The sequence below is a fragment of the Sus scrofa genome, chromosome 2, assembly GCF_054392235.1.
Source record: "Sus scrofa isolate SSC_HxYL_T2T_F1_AM1 chromosome 2, Sscrofa_HxYL_maternal_Yorkshire_Landrace_v2.0, whole genome shotgun sequence".
NCBI lineage: Eukaryota > Metazoa > Chordata > Mammalia > Artiodactyla > Suidae > Sus > Sus scrofa.
In genome coordinates this window covers 102,996,268-103,016,137 of record NC_139384.1, presented here as the reverse complement: position 1 = coordinate 103,016,137, position 19,870 = coordinate 102,996,268, and the positions used below count along the sequence as shown (strand labels likewise).

The 19,870-nt window shown below is 34.2% G+C and overlaps 1 protein-coding gene across 2 annotated transcripts in view; it reads left to right on the top strand.

Annotated features, from left to right (window-relative positions):
* EDIL3 (EGF like repeats and discoidin domains 3) overlaps positions 1-19,870 on the top strand; it is a 431,432-nt gene that overhangs the window by 7,182 nt on the left and 404,380 nt on the right. The gene's annotated exons all lie outside the window — the stretch shown is intronic.

The window sequence follows — 19,870 nt, the reverse complement described above, 5'->3', positions numbered from 1 at the left end:
TTTCTCCACACCCTCTCTAGCACTTATTGTTTGTAGACTTTTTGATGATGGCCATTCTGGCTGGTGTGAGGTGGTACCTCATTGTGGTTTTGATTTTCATTTCTCTAATCATGAGTGATGTTGAACATCTTTTCATGTGTTTTTTGGCCATCTGTATATGTCTTCTTTGGAGAACTGTCTGTTTAGATCTTCTGTCCATTTATGGATGGGGTTGTTTGTTTTCTTTGCATTGAGCTGCGGAAGGTGTTTATAAATTTTGGAGATGAATCCCTTGTCAGTTGATTCACTTGCAAAGATTTTCTCCCTTTCTGGGGGTTGTCTTTTCATTGTGTTTAGGGTTTCCTTTGCTGTGCAGAAACTTTTAAGTTTGATTAGGTCCCATTTGTTTATTTTTATTTTTACTGTCATTATTCTAAGAGGTGGATCTGAGAAGATGTTGCTGTCATTTATGTCAGAGAGGGTTTGGCCTATGTTTTCCTCTAAGAGTTTGATAGTATCTGGTCTTATATCTAGGTCTTTAATCCATTTGGAGTTTATTTTTGTGTATGGTGTTAGGGAGTGTTCTAATTTCATTCTTTTCCATGTGGCTGTCCAGTTTTCCCAGCACCACTTATTGAACAAGCTGTCCTTTCTCCATTGTATAGTCTTGCCTCCTTTGTCATAGATTAGTTGGTTGTAGGTGCGTGGGTTTAATTCTGGGCTTTCTATCCTGTTCCACTGATTTATATTTCTGTCTTTGTGCCAGTACCATATGGTTTTGATGGTCCCTGGCCTCGCTCAGTGAGTAAGGATCTAGGGTTGCCTTGAGCTATGGTGTAGGTCAGAGAAGCAGCTCAGATCGGCATTGCTGTGGCTGTGGCATGGGCCGGTGGCTACAGCTCCAATTCAACCCCTAGCCTGGGAACCTCCTTAAGCTGCCAATGCGGCCCTAAAAAGCAAAAAAAAAAAAAAAAAAAAAGAAAAATTTAGTTTGAAAACCTGCTGAAAGTTCTGAAGAATGTGCTTGTCTGAAACTTTATTTTCCTATCATTTCAGAGAAAATGTTATATATTTTTATTGATTTATTTTTACTGGAATAATAAATGAATGTACAAATTACAAAACATATGACTCTATTTTGTGGAAAAGAAGTAGATCTCAGAATGCAGATAAGATGTCCTGCAATTATTTGGTTATATTTTAGAAGAAAATATATGGCTATTTTGTTTTAAAATATGCATTATTATGGTAATAGTAACTGTGTAGTATTTGTTCAACTGAAGATTTAATAGTGCATGAAGTAGATGGAAGATTTAAGTACAGGAATTTAAGTGAAGGATCTTTAAATACTAAAGCACTTTTGAATGTGATTGTTACTATGGAGAAAGAAGATTGACTCTAGATCTAAGGTTTACTTTTTCTATTTTCTAAAACAGGTCTATATAAAACTGGTCAATCTCTTTAAAAATAATTAGATATAGTAAAATAGTCTACAAATGGGAAGACCAAGGTTTAAACCGCTTGTCAAATGATTTCGTCTGTGATGCGAAAGTAATATCTAAATGGCTTAGGACACCATGATTCTTTAAGGTTTATGCTTGGCATTTGATAAAGGCATTTATTTTGGGAATGCACAATAATCCTCTTACATCTCTTCTTGTACTGAGGGTGGGATGACCATTTACATTTTCCTGTCACTGGAGATTTTAGGAAGATAGCCAAGGTCAAATGAGCTCATGACTCTTAAGCAGAAAAGACTGGAAGAGTCAAATGGGAGCACTGGAGAAAATTTTCATTTGAAATAAGTTTGGTGAAGGCCTTTTGGAAGTGGAGAGCAGTCTCCAGATTTATAGGCATCTGTCTTATCTGTGCTCACATCTCTGACACCCTTCTCCCCTCACATTTTTCATTCCCCTCAATTTTTTCACCCCCAATGCTAATTGAACTCTAATTTTTCCCACAATATTTTTCTTGTGTGTTTATTCATCTTTTTTCTTTCTATAGTTTAACTTTTGTATTGTCAGCCCTACGTTTTTTGAAATATTGTCTATAGCCAAAGAAAATGCAAATTACTATTCAGAATGTTTTAATATTTATTTATAAATTCTTGTTTCATGTTTTGTGTTTCCTACAGAGCCAGTGCTTAGAACAGAGCTAGGCAAAATAGCACAACTAAACAGCAGCAACAAACCCAAAACATTCAGTATATACCAAAATGAATTGTTTTATAAGAAGTACCCACATACTTTAAACAGTGGTATGTTATAAAATATAAGTCAAAATCACTTCTAGAAACTTTAAAACATTTGTTTCTCACTTGCTTATATAAACACCTCTCTCTCTCTCTCTTTTTTTTTTTTTTTTAAATCTATGTTGTAGACTGACTGAACCTATTTTGAAAATACTTTTCAGTACTCTGGCAAGAGCATTGTGAAACATACAATACCAACATGCAGGCATGATATGACATGTTATCTATGTTTGTTATGCATTGTCAGTTGGAAGAAAAACTACCTCTAAGATTTCTTCTTTATTTACAAAACTCTGACATGTCCAGCTAACTTTAATTTTAACCTAGAAAATATAACTTTTCAGACAGTTTGTTTTTTCCTTTTCTTTTCTTGCAGGCTGCCACCATGTCTAAGCATCTTGCTAGACAGTTAATAAGGAGGATTCATTCTGATATCTTTCTTAAGTAAAGTTAATAAGTCTAGTATTTATTTAGTGCATGCTATGTGTTCCCTTCTTCTAAGTAGCATCTTTGATTCTCACAATTCTATGAGACAGGTACTACTATTTCTTGCCATATGAATGAGAAAACAGTAATACAGAGAGGTTAAATAATCAACCAAATCAATCTATTCAGTAACTTGTTAGAAACATAATCCAATTTAAATCTGAAGCCTACTTCCTTTACTGAACTAGGCTGTATTTCAATGAGTGACACATCCTGTATATCATAGAGTTACTTTGCTAAATGATTTTCTTATTTGTAGAACACAAACATCATATCCTATTTTTATTTAACTGGTAAGATATTTTGGAAGGGGTTAATTTTTTTTTAATTTTCAACTTTAACTGGTAAAGTGTCATATGTCTCTTCACATTCAGAAATAAAGGCTGGAGTATTCTATGTTTGGTTAGAAAGAGCTAAAGTGTCTTTCCAAATCATGTGTCACTAGTATGAGTAGTGAGACAGGAAAAAGAAGGGTACTTAGGAAATGATTTAAAATTTGTTTTCATCAAAATCTTGCCATTCAATTTGATTTCAACCTGATTTGTATAATTTATTTCAGTTTTCTAGGATTCCATTTCTCCCTTGTTATTTAATGTGATATGTACGAGCATGCTTTCTCTGTAATTTTCAGATACATTATGTAGGACAAAGTGATTTTAAAGGTTAACAGATACCTAATATAGCAGAGAGTGATTTTGTAGGTTAACAAGGTTTTTATTTCTAATAGTCTAATGAAGTTTGCCTTACATCCCATCCTCATTTAATTTTATTTCTTTGTAACCTCATTAAAAAATTTTAGCCAAACAAAAATACCAAATAGTCTCAAACCATATCACATAGAAGATTACATTTTCTGGTTTCCTTTAACAGTTATTTAACCAAAAAAACAACTACAATTGGGTTAATTTTAAGTATTTGACAAATAATGAAAATTGCATGGTCTAATATGAGACTGCCTTGTTAATATCTTCTATACATCTGTATAGTATTTAATAGTTGAAATGGATCTCCACGTGCTTTATTATATATATTCCCATAAAATAATAATGATATAAAGCCATAGTTTAAATTTCTTAAAAATTTCCCATATCTATTCAAGGAAACATAAGCCAAAAAGGCATTCTTAACCTCATATAACAGACAGGGAATCTCAGTTTCAAAAATGTCACATCACTTATAATTCAGCATGTCCCATAGTTCAAGCAACCACTGATAAAGTTTGAACTTCCCTCCATGTGTTCTGATTCCAATGTATTTTTTCTTCCTTTCCGCTTCCCCCTTTGCTTGAGGGTAGTTACAGTTGGTGCTTTTTTTTTTTTTTTTTTTTAGTTCTTGGACTTAGAAGATGAGATGCTGAAGTTGGGATACTACAGGCTTTTTCAGAAACTATTCTAACTGCCTTTCAACAGGCATTAACACTTGGCTGCCCTCAGCATATAATACCCCCTTTCCTCTTGGAAGCCAATTTCTAACCATCACAACATCCTGAACTTCCTCAAAGGCTTCAGAATCTTGTTTCTTTTCCATCATTTGTCCCCTTAAAAACATGTGACTCTTTTAACATTCTGGTGTTAAGCTTCCTAAGAAGCTCCCAATATGGATCATCTCCATCTCCACTGTTAGGTACCCAGTGGCAATGCTGTTCATTAGACTTGCTCGTCCTGTGATTTGCTCACTTACCAGTACTTTAAATTACTCAGACCTCCCATTTCTTACTAGAATTTTCTGTCTTTCTACCTCTCCTTGCCCTTCTTTCCTACTGAACCCACTTTGTCATTGCTCCAATTTTCAATCCTTCTTGTCTTTTTGTCTATCCATTTTAAGAGGGTTTCAACCATTTGTGAATTTCTCAGCCCAGGTGCTTTCATCATTTTTGTTTCATTGAGTCTGAAATTAATTTCCAAAGTCCCTTTCCCCTCACTGATGATGAGAAAACAGCCCTTCTGTCAAGAGGTAATAGGCACCATTGGAAATCCTGGTGGATTTGAAAGGTTGAGTTGTGGGTCCAAAAGGGATAGACTAAGAAAGATAGGAAGTGATGGTGCGAGGAGTAATATGTTGGGGCACTTCAGCAATGATAATTACAATTATTGATAATTATAAATTCTGGAGTATAGCTATTGGAGTTACAGTTGAGAGAGCATAGAAGAAAAGACCATTGGAGGAAAAGAGTTAAGGCATTTGGAAAAACCGTCTATACAGGTATTGAAATCCTCAAAACATGATACCAGGGAAAATGTTGGAAAGAATGACAGGAGCAGAAATCTTCAAAAAATAAGGGGATGTGGTAAAGCGATCAGGAGATAACTGAAATAAAGGAGAAGTATTGAGGAACAGAGATTTATGGAGTGAAATTAAAATTGGGTTGGCAGGTTTTTTTGTTTGTTTGTTTGTTTTTTGAGAGGAAGGAGAAAATGTCCAGGAAGTTGCATTGAGGACTAAGAGGGACTCCTGCCACATATCACACCTAGAATCTGTGGGAGAGAAAAACAATTAAGAGGCTGAAAGGTAAACAGTGACTCAGAGGAGAACTGATTACCTCTAGAGTAGTAAGACAGTTGCAATAGCTTTGTCCCAGGCATCATGCTCTTTGATAGTTTTCATCCTACATTTTTTGACACATTGAGCTCATTATAATAATTGATATATTCATATATTTTATGTGTTTAAGCACATAAAGTATGTTTTCATATGCAACTACTGTTTGAAACTTCACAAAAACCTAGGGGGTTATTATTATCTCCATTGACAGATGATGGTATGGACTGAAAATGAATCTTAGTGATAAACGTTTAAAACTTGGCTTTGTAGACCCAAGTCCAGGACTCTTTCACAATAGCACAATTACAGAGAAAAGACTTAAATCCAAGGAAGGATCCCTTCTAAATTTAAAGCCCTGCTGGAGAATAGGAAGATGTCTGCAGTTGTGCTTTGACCTACTTTGTCCTGTTCAGATGCGTCTCTGTGTATTTTGAGGTCTACATAGTTTAGGTTCCTGGGAATGTCTGTGTCTGTGAGGTGACCTTAATCCTTGCCCACCTTGGATTATTTGTGTAAATGGTTCTTACTGGAAAACAACATTATTACTAGGGGAATTTTTTTTTTTTTTCCTTTTTAACAGCCTTGTTACGGGTGCAACCTTGTATACAAAGAATTCTTTTTCCTCAAATTTACATGTTTCAAATATTTGTAAACCATAATGTTTCTTCTTTAGTTTCTGACATGCTCAAGTCGTACATATTTTTCCTTTAATCTGTCCTTGTAAGTCATTTCTTTCATCATTTTATTGGTTTCATTTGGAATCTGTCCAAGTAGCCTACATATTTATGCGGCAGGCTTGCCAAAAACTCAACAGAGAATTCCAGGGACGTGCTTCCTTGAAATGATGCCGCACACATTAGTCTGTACTTTTTAATTTTGCAGATATACTCTTAATTTTTAATCTGTTGTTTTGCTGTTTTTTCCCTCTGTCAGACCACCTCTTTCCAAGTAACACTTATCTATGCCCTTTTTTCCATAATTTTGTTTTGCATTGGCTTTCACTGAAGTTTTAACTTTATATTTTTCTTCATTCTGTCTTTAGTATAATGATTGTTACTACTATGTGATGTATTCCCTGCCCACAGAATCTCAGAATAACCTGATTTCTTTTCTGAAAATTACATCACTCTGCTATTTATTGCTATTTTAATATCATGAACATATCAGCTAAATAGTAATGCAATATACAAATTCCTACCCTTAGCTTTTTTTCCATATTTAATTTCTTTTGAGGTTTTTAAATTACGCATTATCTTCTTGCAACTATCAACTATCTCTATTTCTGTGTTTTTTTCCTATTTCTATATTTCCATCTATCTCCTTTTGTATGTTTCCATTTTTTGCTTCTAGCTCTTGCCTCAGCTTAAATGGCACAACCTAAGAGAATCTCTCTGATCGCCTCAAAGTAACTGAGGCTTCAACACACACACACATATACACACAATATACCCCTGTCTTAGTCTCTATCACTCTTTCCTCTTTTGAAATGATGGCATTTTTCAAAAGCCAGTTATATAATCACTTGTTTATTAGCTTTTTAAATTTTCTCTCTTGTTTCCACTGTATTGCAAGCTCCATGTGGGCAGGAAAAACATCTGCTTTGTTCCCTAATGTGTATATCCAACTCCAAACATGGTGCCTTGCACAAGTAGGCACTCAATTAATATTTATTGGCTGAGTTTATGCATGCATAAATGAATGAAAAACATGAATGAAATATAGCTCAGCTGATGTATAAATCTTTCTCTGGGTTAAAAAAATGCATTCCTTTGATATACCTATTAACTCATTTAATAAATTCTTATCTACTTGAGGCACTGATGCCTTGACTTGTGATTTATGGCACAAGTGATACATTTTTAGAAAGCAATAAATACTCAAGTAGTGGCAAACTCTAAGAGCTGACTAAATAAATTACTTACTTTTTTTCCATAGGTGTCTAATTTATAAACACTTTAAAATCAAGATTTGAGTTTTACCTTAAATTAGCAAATTGTATTAAAATAGTTATAATTGTAGATGAAAGACAGTAAGTTTCAGACTGTCATTTTAGTATCAAGAATTGACAAAAAACATATATGCCACAAAATCCAAGCACTTGGTAAGGGAGGAGTTGAGGGTAGGTAGCTCTTTGATCTGCCAATTGCCCTGGCTCTTACTCCCATGGGCACCACCAGTAATAACATTTCTCCAAACATAATTTCTTTCCCTCCTCCCACTACAAAGTCACACCTGCTGAACCCAGATGTACTTGGCAGAGGGGAAGAGGCAGCACCTGGGTGCTGTGTCTGCCCAGGAGCCAAGTGCCTCTGAAACAGCTCTGTTTAGAGTTGTTTGTGTAATGACAATCTTTATGTCACGGCAGACTGATCTTTATTCCCCTTTGGGCAACTATACTTTCTCCTTCCTTAAATGCATTGGTGGTTCTGAAACAATTTGTATGCCTGTGACCCCACTAATTGTGTGATTTCCACTCCTAGGCTAAAAGCTCTGAAAATGACATGTCTTTCCAAAATGATATTCAACAGCAAACAATTATGTAGCATACAAATTGTAAAATCTAATACTTTTCTCCTTTTTATGTAATAGGAAAAAACTTTGGTGCTTTTTGCGTGTGTGTGTGAGAGAGCTAATTCCTCATCCTTCTTTTGAAGTTTTAATTATTTTTGAATATATAAGTATGTATTCATGGAAAAAAAGTTGTAATGGTGACACTTCGGTGTTTATATTTAGAGACTATTTCAATAAATATATATCTCAAAGTCATGCTTTTAAGCATAAAATTGACCATACCACGTAGTTTTATAATTTATTCAGATTTTTTTTTTAAATGGCTGCACTCAGGCCATATGGAAGTTCCCGGGACAGGGATTGAGTTTGAGCCATAGCTGCTGTTCTGGGTTATGGAATTACAAACAATGAACAAAACAAAAATCCTTGCTCACATAGAGCTTACTTTCTAATGCAGGGGAACAGAATAAATGAAGGAAATTATTTTATAGGTTAAAAGAAGGGGGTAGGACTTTCAGGAATGAATTTCATTTTTATGTAGGGTGTTTATGTCAGGCCTAACTCTGTAAAAGCATTGAAGAAGTGACTTACATGTTACAAGTATGCTGTCTCACATTTCATTTGTCTTTATTATGTTTACTGTGCAAAAAGTTAAATTTATTTTGTAACATATATCCATATTTTGAAGGCTGCTACAGTTTCTCTAGCTTGTAGACTGTGGAAAAAGCAGTAGGAATGTAATAGGTTTTTCATAATGATTAAAAGGTATAATCCATGTAATATGTTTACAGATGGTGGCACAATATAAACTCTCAAATAATACTAGGTATTATTATTTTCTTAATTGTGGTTGTGGCTTTTTCTATGAAGGTGACAGTTACCTTAGGACATGTTCTAAAAGGGAATGGTATAAGGAGGGGATGGAAACCTGAATCAATCTGATCAATTGGTTGATCAACAAAGTTTAGCGATTCTTGAATTTATATTAAACAAATGTTGATTATGTTTCTGGCTTTAAGTTACTGGATTTGGGAGTATTTAACTGTCTTATCCATTAGAGTTGCTATTACAAAAATACCATAGATTGGGTGAATCATGAAAAACAGAGGTTTGTTTCTTACAGTACTGGAGACCAGGAAATCCAGGGTCATTGTCCTGGCAGATTCTGTGTATGGTAAGATCCTGCTTCCTAGATCAGGGGGGGTCATCTTTTCACTGAGACTTTCTGTGGTCCATGAGGCAGGGAGCTCTCTGAGGCTTTTTTTTTTTTTTTTTAAATTAAGGGCACTAATCTCATTCACGAGGCCTCTGCCCTCATGACCTAATCACCCCCATAGGCCCTACCTCTGAAGACCATCATATTGGGGATTAGGTTTCAAGATAAAGATCCTGAGGTGACATAAACAGTCTATAGTATTGTCTACACTATAATGGCTTCCAGTGGGTCTTAACTCACCAGGAGGTCTTTGCTTCCTTTATATTTTTTTCCACTGGGGTGCACTTACTCCCTACTCTGTGTTTTGACTGTAAATTGTGACCTGATTTATAACCTATAACAGAAACTTCTAAAATACATCAGGTTATTCTTATTTCACATTGCTATTTTAATATCATGTAGTATCAGCTAAATAGTAATGCAATATACAAATTCCTACCCTTATTTCACATTTTGCTGTACAGATCTCAATTGTAAACATGGCATCTAAGGAAGTTGGCAGCATGAAGTTTTTTTAATATACTTATTCATTACTGGTGATCTCTGTGGTCAGTCAGTACTTAGTATTCAGAAAACTATTATTTCTTACCTCTCAGCAGTTCTCAAAACTGAGTAAACACTATGTTTGTGTTATTTATCTTATCTCAAAAATAAGTAAACATTAAGTTCATGTTAGGCTAAAAGTTTTAAAATAAAATAATGCTGTTTGCATTTTAACGAATTGACTTTTACTACTATCACCCTACTTTGGAAAAAAGACACAAAACAAAACCTTTCAGAGAAGACTTTTAAATTAAATAAAAGAGATAGATATACAAACATGTTTTAAGAATTAGTGTAGAACTACATGGTCTCCTACAGAATGAATCCATTGGATTGATTTAAGAAATAGACTTTTATCAATTGAAATCAAGGTGTCAGACTGTTAGGTCAATTTGTACTCATTTTGAAAGTAACGTTTATAACTAAAATTAGCTGATGGCCGAAGAAAGCAAAATTCCACATGATATTTACATGGTTAAAATTGTTGGGATTTATCCAAAAAAATATGTATGATTTACAAATCAAGTCATAAAACATTATTCTGAGAATTATGTGAGTATCTCCATAAAGGAATGGTTGTAAAATACAGATTCAGGATTATCTATCTCTTTTAAGGCCAGGTGTTTAGCAATCTTAATTGCATTTACCAAGTCCTTTTTGCCATGTACTATAACATATTTAATGGGTATAACATCAAGGGGTGAAGATCATGGGACCAGAATCCTAATATTGCTTTTATACACAATATCATGTAGGTACAGGTTTATATCATCCTTCTCTTGTAGGAGGGTGCCATAGTTCAGGTAACAATAGACTTAATCTTAGCACTACCAAGTATTTGCCTTGTGACTTTGAGCAAACTCCAATCTTTGAACCTTGATTTCTTTATTTGGCAAAAATACATAGTAGCCTCTGAACTATTTGTCTTTTTGGCTTATTATAATGATCAAAATGAAAATGAAGCAACATACAGGGAATGATTTTGGAACCTGAAAATAGGTCCTAGAAATTGTTTTGGTGGTAGCTTCCAATCCTTGCTTTGTTTTTTATACTTTTATAGAATCAGGTAGTATTGGAAGTCACAGTGATTCCCAATTTATATGATACTCCCTTTATTTGTTTTTGTGTGTTTAACTGAACACATCCAGGTGTCATGAAAACTTTTGATTTCAATTTTTTTGGAAAAGGAACATAGACTAGAAATGATGACAGATATGATATATAGGTAGTTGGTCCATTACAAAAACCTAACTGATGATGCTTAGACCATGGATAGCTCTTACATGTTAAAATGGGCATATTCATATCTGGTGTTCCCGCATGTCCATGATTTCACCTGCCTGTTTCATCCTGGATTGAGATCTAGAATGGCTGGCTTAGAGAATTCTGTTTTTTTCTGTTCTGGTTTGCAAATGCCAGAGTTTAAAAGTTAAATCATTCTCTCACCCTCCTGACAAAATTGCCACCTCAAAAACCAGACTCATCTTCTCTCCTGCAATGTACCTGCCAGTAACTTCAGCCTCTTCTGGTCTCAGTTCCAGTCCACAAAAATAGCTTAATACAAATTTCCTTAAAAATAGTAGCAAGGATTCTATTTAAAATATGTCCACTAGTGTTATAGAATTGTTTTTAAAGAAACTTGTTTTATTTTGTTTCTAAAAAGCTCCATTTCAAAATTATATATGGAGTATAAACCATAACTTTGAGTAATTTCTTGATGATAATTTTCAATATAAACATTAGCTTAGATTCCAATACCAAAGTGTAATCACATTTTTAGGATTCTCCCCCTAGTAACTGTGAATGTTTATTATATATATGGAAATTTTTAATGCTTTATTATAAAATTATTAAATCAGTTTGAAGAAAAATTGCCTCAATAAATGACCACTTTAGTGACAGAATGAATTCACATGATGATTACTTTAAAATAAAACATATTCTTGGAATTCCTGTTGTGGCTCAGCAGGTTAAGAACTCAACCTAGTGTCCTTGAGAATGAAAGTTCAATCTCTGCAGATTAGGCAAACTGCTTACTGTAGAGTAGGCTGCAGAGGCTTGGATTCTGGTGTTGCCATGGCTGTGGCGTAGGCCTGCAACTGCAGCACCAATTCAACCCCTAGCCTAGGGCCTTCCATATGCCATGGGTGTGGCTGTAAAAAGGAAAAAAAAAAAAAAAATCAGTAGTCAGATTTACAAATAGGAAAACAAAAATATAAGCAAAATTGTTGCTAAAAAATAATTTCTCTATATTCTTTGGAAAGTGGTATAGATCAATTTGAAGTAACATTTCTTGATTATTTTAAAGAGGTTATTTATTTAGTTTTATGTTTCCCACAATTCAAGTGTATCTTGAAATATTTAAAATTTTATTACTGATCACAAGTACACAGTAAAGCAATCTAGGGTTTGAGGTTTCAGGTTGCTGATTTAACTTTAATTGGGAATATGTTATAAATCAAGTCAACTGACTTTGGGATAATAAGAGGCCTGAAGAATTCTTCCAGGTTCAATTGTTTGCGAAGCCACTTACTAGGAGCAAATCCTAGAATCTGAGCCCAGGCAATTGGAACATACACAGTTTATCTGGTGACTTCTTGGGCTCGTTTATGTTAGTATGTCAAACAGAAAATATGCATTTTAACATGTAACTGCATTGCAGAAAACTTAATATTTAAGTCATTTGGCAGCATTAGGAAATTAGACCATCACTCCGTAACATTTAATAGAAGGAAATAACACTTATCTGGTGTAGCTTGAATCAACCTTTTATTATTATTATTTTTTTTTTGGATTCAAGAAATCATGGGAAGACACTGACTATGAGGAAGATACAATTTAACAGTTTACAGCTTATTCAGATGGTTCACTGGTTCCCCAACTCCTGCAAAAGGAAATAAAACCAAAGTGAATTGATGAATAATTTGGTTGCACTCCAGGAACTTAAACACTGCTGTTTCTTTTGTTGGAGTAATAACCAAGGTGTGTAGTAAAGCAAAAATATATTATTGTTATGTGCTTTTAAAGCTGATAATCCAGAAATTGTGGAAGCCACTTCAGGAAATCTATTAATACATGTTTATAGTTAAAACTTGGTCCCTTTGGCTTCACTGCTCATTTGGGAGGTTAGTTTATATGTCTCCTCCAATAAGTTCATTTTGTTATGTTTATGCATAAGCTTGTTATTGTAGGGTGCTGTTACTCAAGCTCCTGCTGTGGAACAACAAACAGAAAAGTCTTGTGTAACCTGTGTCTCTTTATGGCTTCCAATTTAGGTTATTAAACTTAGGTTGAGATGGTCAATATTTGTTCTTTGGGTTTATGGAAATCACTGATATATATGCAGTGACAAAATGGTACTAAACATTTTGGAGACATTTTGATTTGCAAAAAAAAAAAAAAAAAATACATAGACAATTTCAAAATTGTCTATGCCCCTTTACTGAAAACAAGATGTAAAACCTAAAACAAGATATAGAACATTTCCATAATCCTAGAAAATTCTCCCATGCTCTTTCCAGTCAAATTCCATCCTTAGCATCTTTTCTCCAACATCTTTTTTTTTTTTTGAATTTCAGTTGCCATAGATTAATTTTTGTCTGTTTTTGAACTTCATACCATTATTAGGGTGGAGAGAAAAAGTATTTTAGTCTGGCATCATTCACTCGGCACGATGGGTTTTGTGTTTATCCTTGTTAATGCATGGATAATTAGTGCAAGCCTTTTTTATTTTTAATATTTTTTATAAATATAGCATAATTTGGATAACTGGGTTTTTTTTCAGTTTTTAGCTATCATGAATAAAGATAATCTTAAAAATCTTATAGGTTTTTTTATGATCTCATTTCTCTTGGGTGAATACCTAGGAAAGGAATTGCTGAGTCATAGGTAGATATATGTGAACTTGATGAAAATATACTCAGCACATCTCCAAAGTGATTGTGTAATTTTGTTTTCCCAGCAACTGAGTATAAGGGGTTCACTTGTTCCCATATCCTCACCAAAATTTGTCACTACAGTTGACCCTTGAACAATGAAAGATTTGGGGTCACTAAGCCTCCACCTAACCATGGACTCACACAGTTTAAACCCCTGCGTTGCAGAGTCAGCTGTTGGTCTTTTGATCATAGCTCTTCTTACTGATACGAAATGGTATCTCACTGTATTTTTGATTTGTTTCCTAATGACTAAGGATTTGATGACAGATGAGTTTCTTTCATCTTTCATCATATTAATTAATCTTTTGTGAACCATTCAATCTTTTGCAAATATTACTTTTGTTATTGTTTGGGTACTTTAAAGTTGATTTGTAACTTTGTTCTATATATATCCTAGATATCAGTACTTTGCAGATACGTGTATGCATCTGAATATATATATATATATTAGCAAAAAATATTTGCAATATATTTATATCACACTTTTCCTAATCTGTGGCTTGATATTCATCTCTTTGTTTTGTCATTTGATGTAGAATTTAGTAATTTTGATGAAGTGCATTTTACCTATAGTTTTCTTTTAGAGTAAATGCTTCTAATGTCCTAAAATGTCTTTGCCTGGTCCAATGTCACAAATATATTGTCTTATTTTTTCCTCCAGAAATATTTTATTTATGATTTTTACATTAAGGTATATGATCCTTCTAAAATTAATTTTTACATGTATCACAGGTACAGATTGAGGTTTATCTTTTTCCGTAGGGAGATTCAGCTATTTCAGCACCATTTGTTGAAAAGACTGCTTTCTCTGTAGAACTGACTTGGTGTCTTGGTCTTATCTATTCTGTATCTTCAATCCCTTTATCTTCACAATAAATCATGATCCCCTGATTACTGTAGCTTTATAGTAAAACTTGAATTTATGTAATATAAGTCCTCTAAATTTCTTTTATTCTTTATCTTTTGTATTTTCATATAAATTTTAGAATTAACTTGTCCATTTCTTCAAAAACCTGCTGGGATTTTGATTAAAATTGCATTGAATTCATAGATCACCTTGAGGGGAATGGCCATATTAACAATATTATTGTATCTTAAAATCAATTAAGATCTTATATGTATTCATTTATATCTGTATGGATCCATATTTAACAAAAGTATGAATTCCTTTTATCTTTGTAGAGTTTTATAACATATAAAATATTGTCACATTGATTATCACATTACTCATATATTACCTTGTATTAAAACAGTAATTAAGTATAAAAACTGGAGCTTATTCAGCACCACAGGATACTTCACAGCACTTAAAACAGCACTCTGTAAATAGGATATATTTGATAGAAAAATTGAATTTCCCTCAAAACCATTTTTTAAAATTATTTGTATTTTTATTATTAGAATATAGTTGATTTACAATGAGAAAAACATTTTATTAATATTTTTATAACATGGCAATGCTGTTAGAAAAAAATCAACATTTCAAATAACAAAGTTTTTTTAAAGTATGTAAATATATAAGTTTCCAGAAAAATAAACTAAGATTCATTGCATCAAACCTATTAAAAGCTAAAATAACAAAATCTTTAAGGTCCTGGGAGGCAGTTGATGGAATTAGAGAAATTTAGAATTACCTGTAATCATTTTATTCTCCTAGAAATAAAGATTGCACTTAAGCCACCTTTGGTAGGTAGATGCCTCTTCTATTTGTAAAGAAAATTTCAGTTTAGTCCTTTGTAGCTTTTTACAGAATAGTCAGGCTTCCAAGGCACCAAAACATTGTGCAGAGGCTTCATCCTGCTTTAGAAGCTTAAAGTGTAAGAGTGTGTGTGTGTGTTTACATGTTGAGTATATTGTGTCCCAGAAAGGTGTTATCCCTGGAAAGGTTTTGCTCTGACTAGATCTCTCTCTTTTTTTTTTTTTTTTTTTTTTTTTTTTTTGCTATTTCTTGGGCCCGTCCCGCGGCATATGGAGGTTCCCAGGTTATGGGTCCAATCGGAGCTGTAGCCACCGGCCTACGCCAGAGCCACAGCAACGCAGGATCCGAGCAGCGTCTGCAACCTACACCACAGCTCATGGCAACGCCAGATTGTTAACCCACTGAGCAAGGGCAGGGACCAAACCCACAACCTCATTGTTCCTAGTCGGATTCGTTAACCACTGCGCCACGACGGGAACTCCTAGATCTCTTAAACCAAGTCCAAACTAATGTAATTTTCCATACAATAGGCTAAGCAAAACCCACCAATTGTCTGTCTTTTCTAGTACCACTTGTTTTGCAGAATTAACTTAGGAAAGTGGACCAAAGTTATACTGAAATGCAAGAGGCAAGAAAAATGCTTTTAAGCCGCTCATTGCTGGCACCTTTCCAGCACATCTGAAATTATTAAATATGTTCATATGGTGCCCAGAACATTTTAGGAAAAAATATTCCTAAAAGAACCTACTGTTTAACTGTAAGCCACTCCCCAAGTAAATTATTTTTTGTTGCTTTCTATGATAATTAAATGCTAGATTGAATTATTGGCAAAGGATTGCATTCTTCTTGTTTGAGTGGCCATTATTAGCAGTATATTTATATCCAGTCTCCTCCTATGATTTAGATATACCACATATTATTACAGTGAGATGAAATAAAAATCTTCTAAAAGACGACTTCTTGCCATACTTATCTGCAATGAGATTTCTCAGATCTATACCAAGCATTATTCCATTACTCTGAAATTTGCTTAGGTCTTTTTTTTTTTTTCCTTTTGGTGTTTACTGAGGTTCTCATTTAGATAATTACCATTCTGGAGGTTGTAACCTACATAAGTGATGGCATTACTTATTTCTTCTTTACTAATTTAATAGGAAATGACTGATAAAGGGCATTCAATTTATCTACTCACTTCACATTAAAAGATGTTTTGGGGGGCAGTGAATTTATTCCCAGGCTTCAAACACCTTGGCCTTTAATTTGTCAAACTTCAGTCTTTAAGTAAATTATCTGGGTTCCTACTGAATTAATTGAATTCAGAAAAGGCTGTACAAATAGTTGTTCCTCTGTTTGCTCACACATTTCCGTAAGGTCCAAACTGCTGCAAAGCAATTAGATTTCGAATTTCTCAGTTACCCCAGCAATACCTGTTCTTTGACCTTCTAAAATCTCACCTTTTTTTTTAATTAACCCTCCTCTTACCTACCCTTTTTTTTCCATTCAGCTTATATCATTTTCCCCTTAACTTAGCCACTCTCTTGTGAGGAATCTACTCCCCCAGGCCTTGGGTGCTTTCATTTGGTATTCATTCAGCCTTAGGTAGTAGTGGTGTTTAGTATTTCAGTCCTAGAAACATGGTTTTGTCAGTGCACTGAAAACAGATTCATCTCCTAGGTGTATATATAATTTTTAAAAATATTATATCAGAATATGAATTTTTAAGTTTCATAATGGTAATTTAATCTCTGAGGATACAAAAAGACACAGAAGGCTTCTGGTCATTCATTCCTTGTCAATCATAGATTTAGAAGAGAGGAGTTATTTGGACATCTTGAATATTTAATGGTCTGAGGCTAAGATGGTCTAACCACAAAAAAGATATACCTGTCCCACAGTCTGTGGTGCAGCCCCTGTTCTCCTGGTCGTGTGCCAGTGCTTGGGTGGGCAGTGCCAAGTTAGCCTTTATCCCTCTCAGTTTTGGGTGCTGTCACTGCTGAATAACCTCTTTTCCCCAGTCTTGGGTCATGCACCAAAGCACTCTGACTGACATATTCTTTCTTTGGATATTATTATACATTCCCTTAGTTCCATGTCAACTCTTGCTGTCCAGAAAGCCAAATTATTCTATCTGTTAGGATATTACAATTTAACAATCTGCTGGTAATTTTAGTTTTCAGATTTTTAAGATCTTAGGGGATTCCCAATCTCTTTTAAAGTGTCACCTCAGTATGCATGAGTCATGTAACTAGAGGGCAGGCTATAATGTTGAAATTTAAAGTCTTGAGTGTGTTATTTATTTCTTGAAATTGCATATTCAAGAAATACAATTTGGGCTTTTATTTAATGACTCAGCACTGTGTTATAATAAATTATGTATCTAATTAAATACTTATCTGTTTAAATTTTGAGCAAAAGTTGGGCACTAGAAAGGACACATCCAAATTCTTTCTGTGTTGAGTATAGCTGCCTTGCACATTTAATGGTAATGCTAAAGAGGCAGATATGACTGGTGATGTTTTAATCAATCAAATGGTTGATTTAAAATTTCTATTCTTCATATTTAAGTCATTTATACTGAAACTACAGCCTATAAAATGTAAATGGTAATTTGTATGGAATAGAGCAGCAGAAACATAAAGATAACACTTTTAGTAAACCCCAATTCCCATACCTACCTGAGTATTCTCCTTCAAAGTAATCACCCAGAGATGTTTATTCTTTTTTTTTTTTCCAAATTATGCCATGATGGTTCAAATAGTATCTTAAACTGCTTTTGGAACTGCCACTGAAGCCATGGTATGAAAATGAGTACCGTGTTTTTCATGCCACAGTTACCTTCTGTCCCCAAACTCAGCTTTATCTTTAACTAGTTTGATACCAAGGTAAATTTTACTTCTACAAATTGTATATAACCTAAAATGACCAAAAATTACTGTTGTTTAAGTTCTTTATTATAGCATAATACATGAAAGCATTTCAAAAGGGATCTTTGTGCTCTAGAGCAACTTCTATGTCACCTGCTCATATCATATTACTGCAGATATTTGCAATTATGAACAACACTTTTCTGCGACCTTATGGCTTATGTATGATTAGAGAAAACTGCCCCACTTAGGGTCTAAGGAAAAGAGAAGATGAATTAAATAGTTAGAGAAGGCCAAGGAAAATAGAAGATGAATTAGTTAGAGAAGGCCAAGTGTATTTCCAAAGCACAGTCTTCATGTGTAAGGCATTCACTGGAACTGGCCTCTAAGCCTCAAAATGATGAGGTTACAGGGTTTACCAGAGCTAATTATTGCTTGTGAAGAATGTTCCTTGGCTGCATGGAGGATTCTTGTGGTTAGCCTGGGTTTTGGATGTGAATCCCACTTCCGTGTTGCTGCCACAACTGATTCAGCAGCCCTGGAGAAAAAGAAATGGGCGTGCACTCTGCCAGTGTTCCTAGTGATAGATACATCCATCTCACCCACAGGAAGATAAGAACCAATGCGGGTGGGGCTACATCTGAAAGTGGGAACTGGCATCAGAACAATTGTTCTCTCAAAGCCAGAAAAGCCAAAGAAAGAATATTTGAAGAATCAACTTCTGAATCATTGATGTAATTATTTCTTAGAAGAAAATAAATATGACCAGTTCGATCTTAGATTACATGGGAGAGGAAATATCAACACTGTATTTTGTCCGACATGGTAGCAGAATAATGGCTCCCCCCCCCAAAAAAAAAAAAAAAAAAAACGCATATATATATATACAGGTCCTAAGCCCTCAGACCTGTGAAAAAGAAACGTTGCAGATGTGAGGGAATGAAGGATCTGGACCTGGGGAGATTACCCTGGATTCTCTGATTCACCCAAGGTAATGATGAGGGTCCTTAAAGAGAAAGAGGAAGGCAGGAGATTCAGAGAAGATGTGATGATTGAGGCAGAGTCACAGCGATGATTGTGAAAAAGACTCAACTGGCCAGTACTGGCTTTGAGGGTGGAAGGGAGGCCACTCAAAAGCAACATAGCAGATTTTCCCTTAGGGCCTCCAGAAAGGAATGCAGTTCTGCTAACACCTTGATTTTAGTCCAGTGAAGCCCATTTATATTTGTCTTTCACATGGTAGCTGAGATAATAAATTCATTTTGTCTTAAGCCATTAATTTGGTGGTAATTTGTCACAGCAGCAATAGGAAGCTAATACGCTGATGCAGAAGCATCTCCTACTTACGCAATCCCAGTAATTACCTCTGTGTCACCATTCTTGTTTTGAAATTCTGAATCTGGGAATAATATATATTTCACATGATTTTTATGTGATTGGATAAGATTTTTAAAATATTCATAGAATGAATGTATCTGAATTAAAAATTAATTTTGAGGACAGTGTGTTTAAAAATATGTCGATTCATTTAAAAAACTTACTAGTGGTGGTGAACTGGATTACAGTTTTCCTATTTTTTTTAAGAAATTATAATTCCTAACACTTTGTAACTTTGTTAAAAATTGTTCTTAAAAGTTGTCTATGTAATTTCACAGTACTCAAATATTATTACATTTAATATTGCCTGAGATAAATGGGCCATATGCTCAGATTTGGAAGCAATTTTTTTTCATACAGAGATCTACATATCCAGAGTATCATTTTAACAGAACTTGATAGGTGATTTTTAATGAGGTGCTTAAAAAATATGAGGCAAACATTGAACCTGGAGGTAATACAATG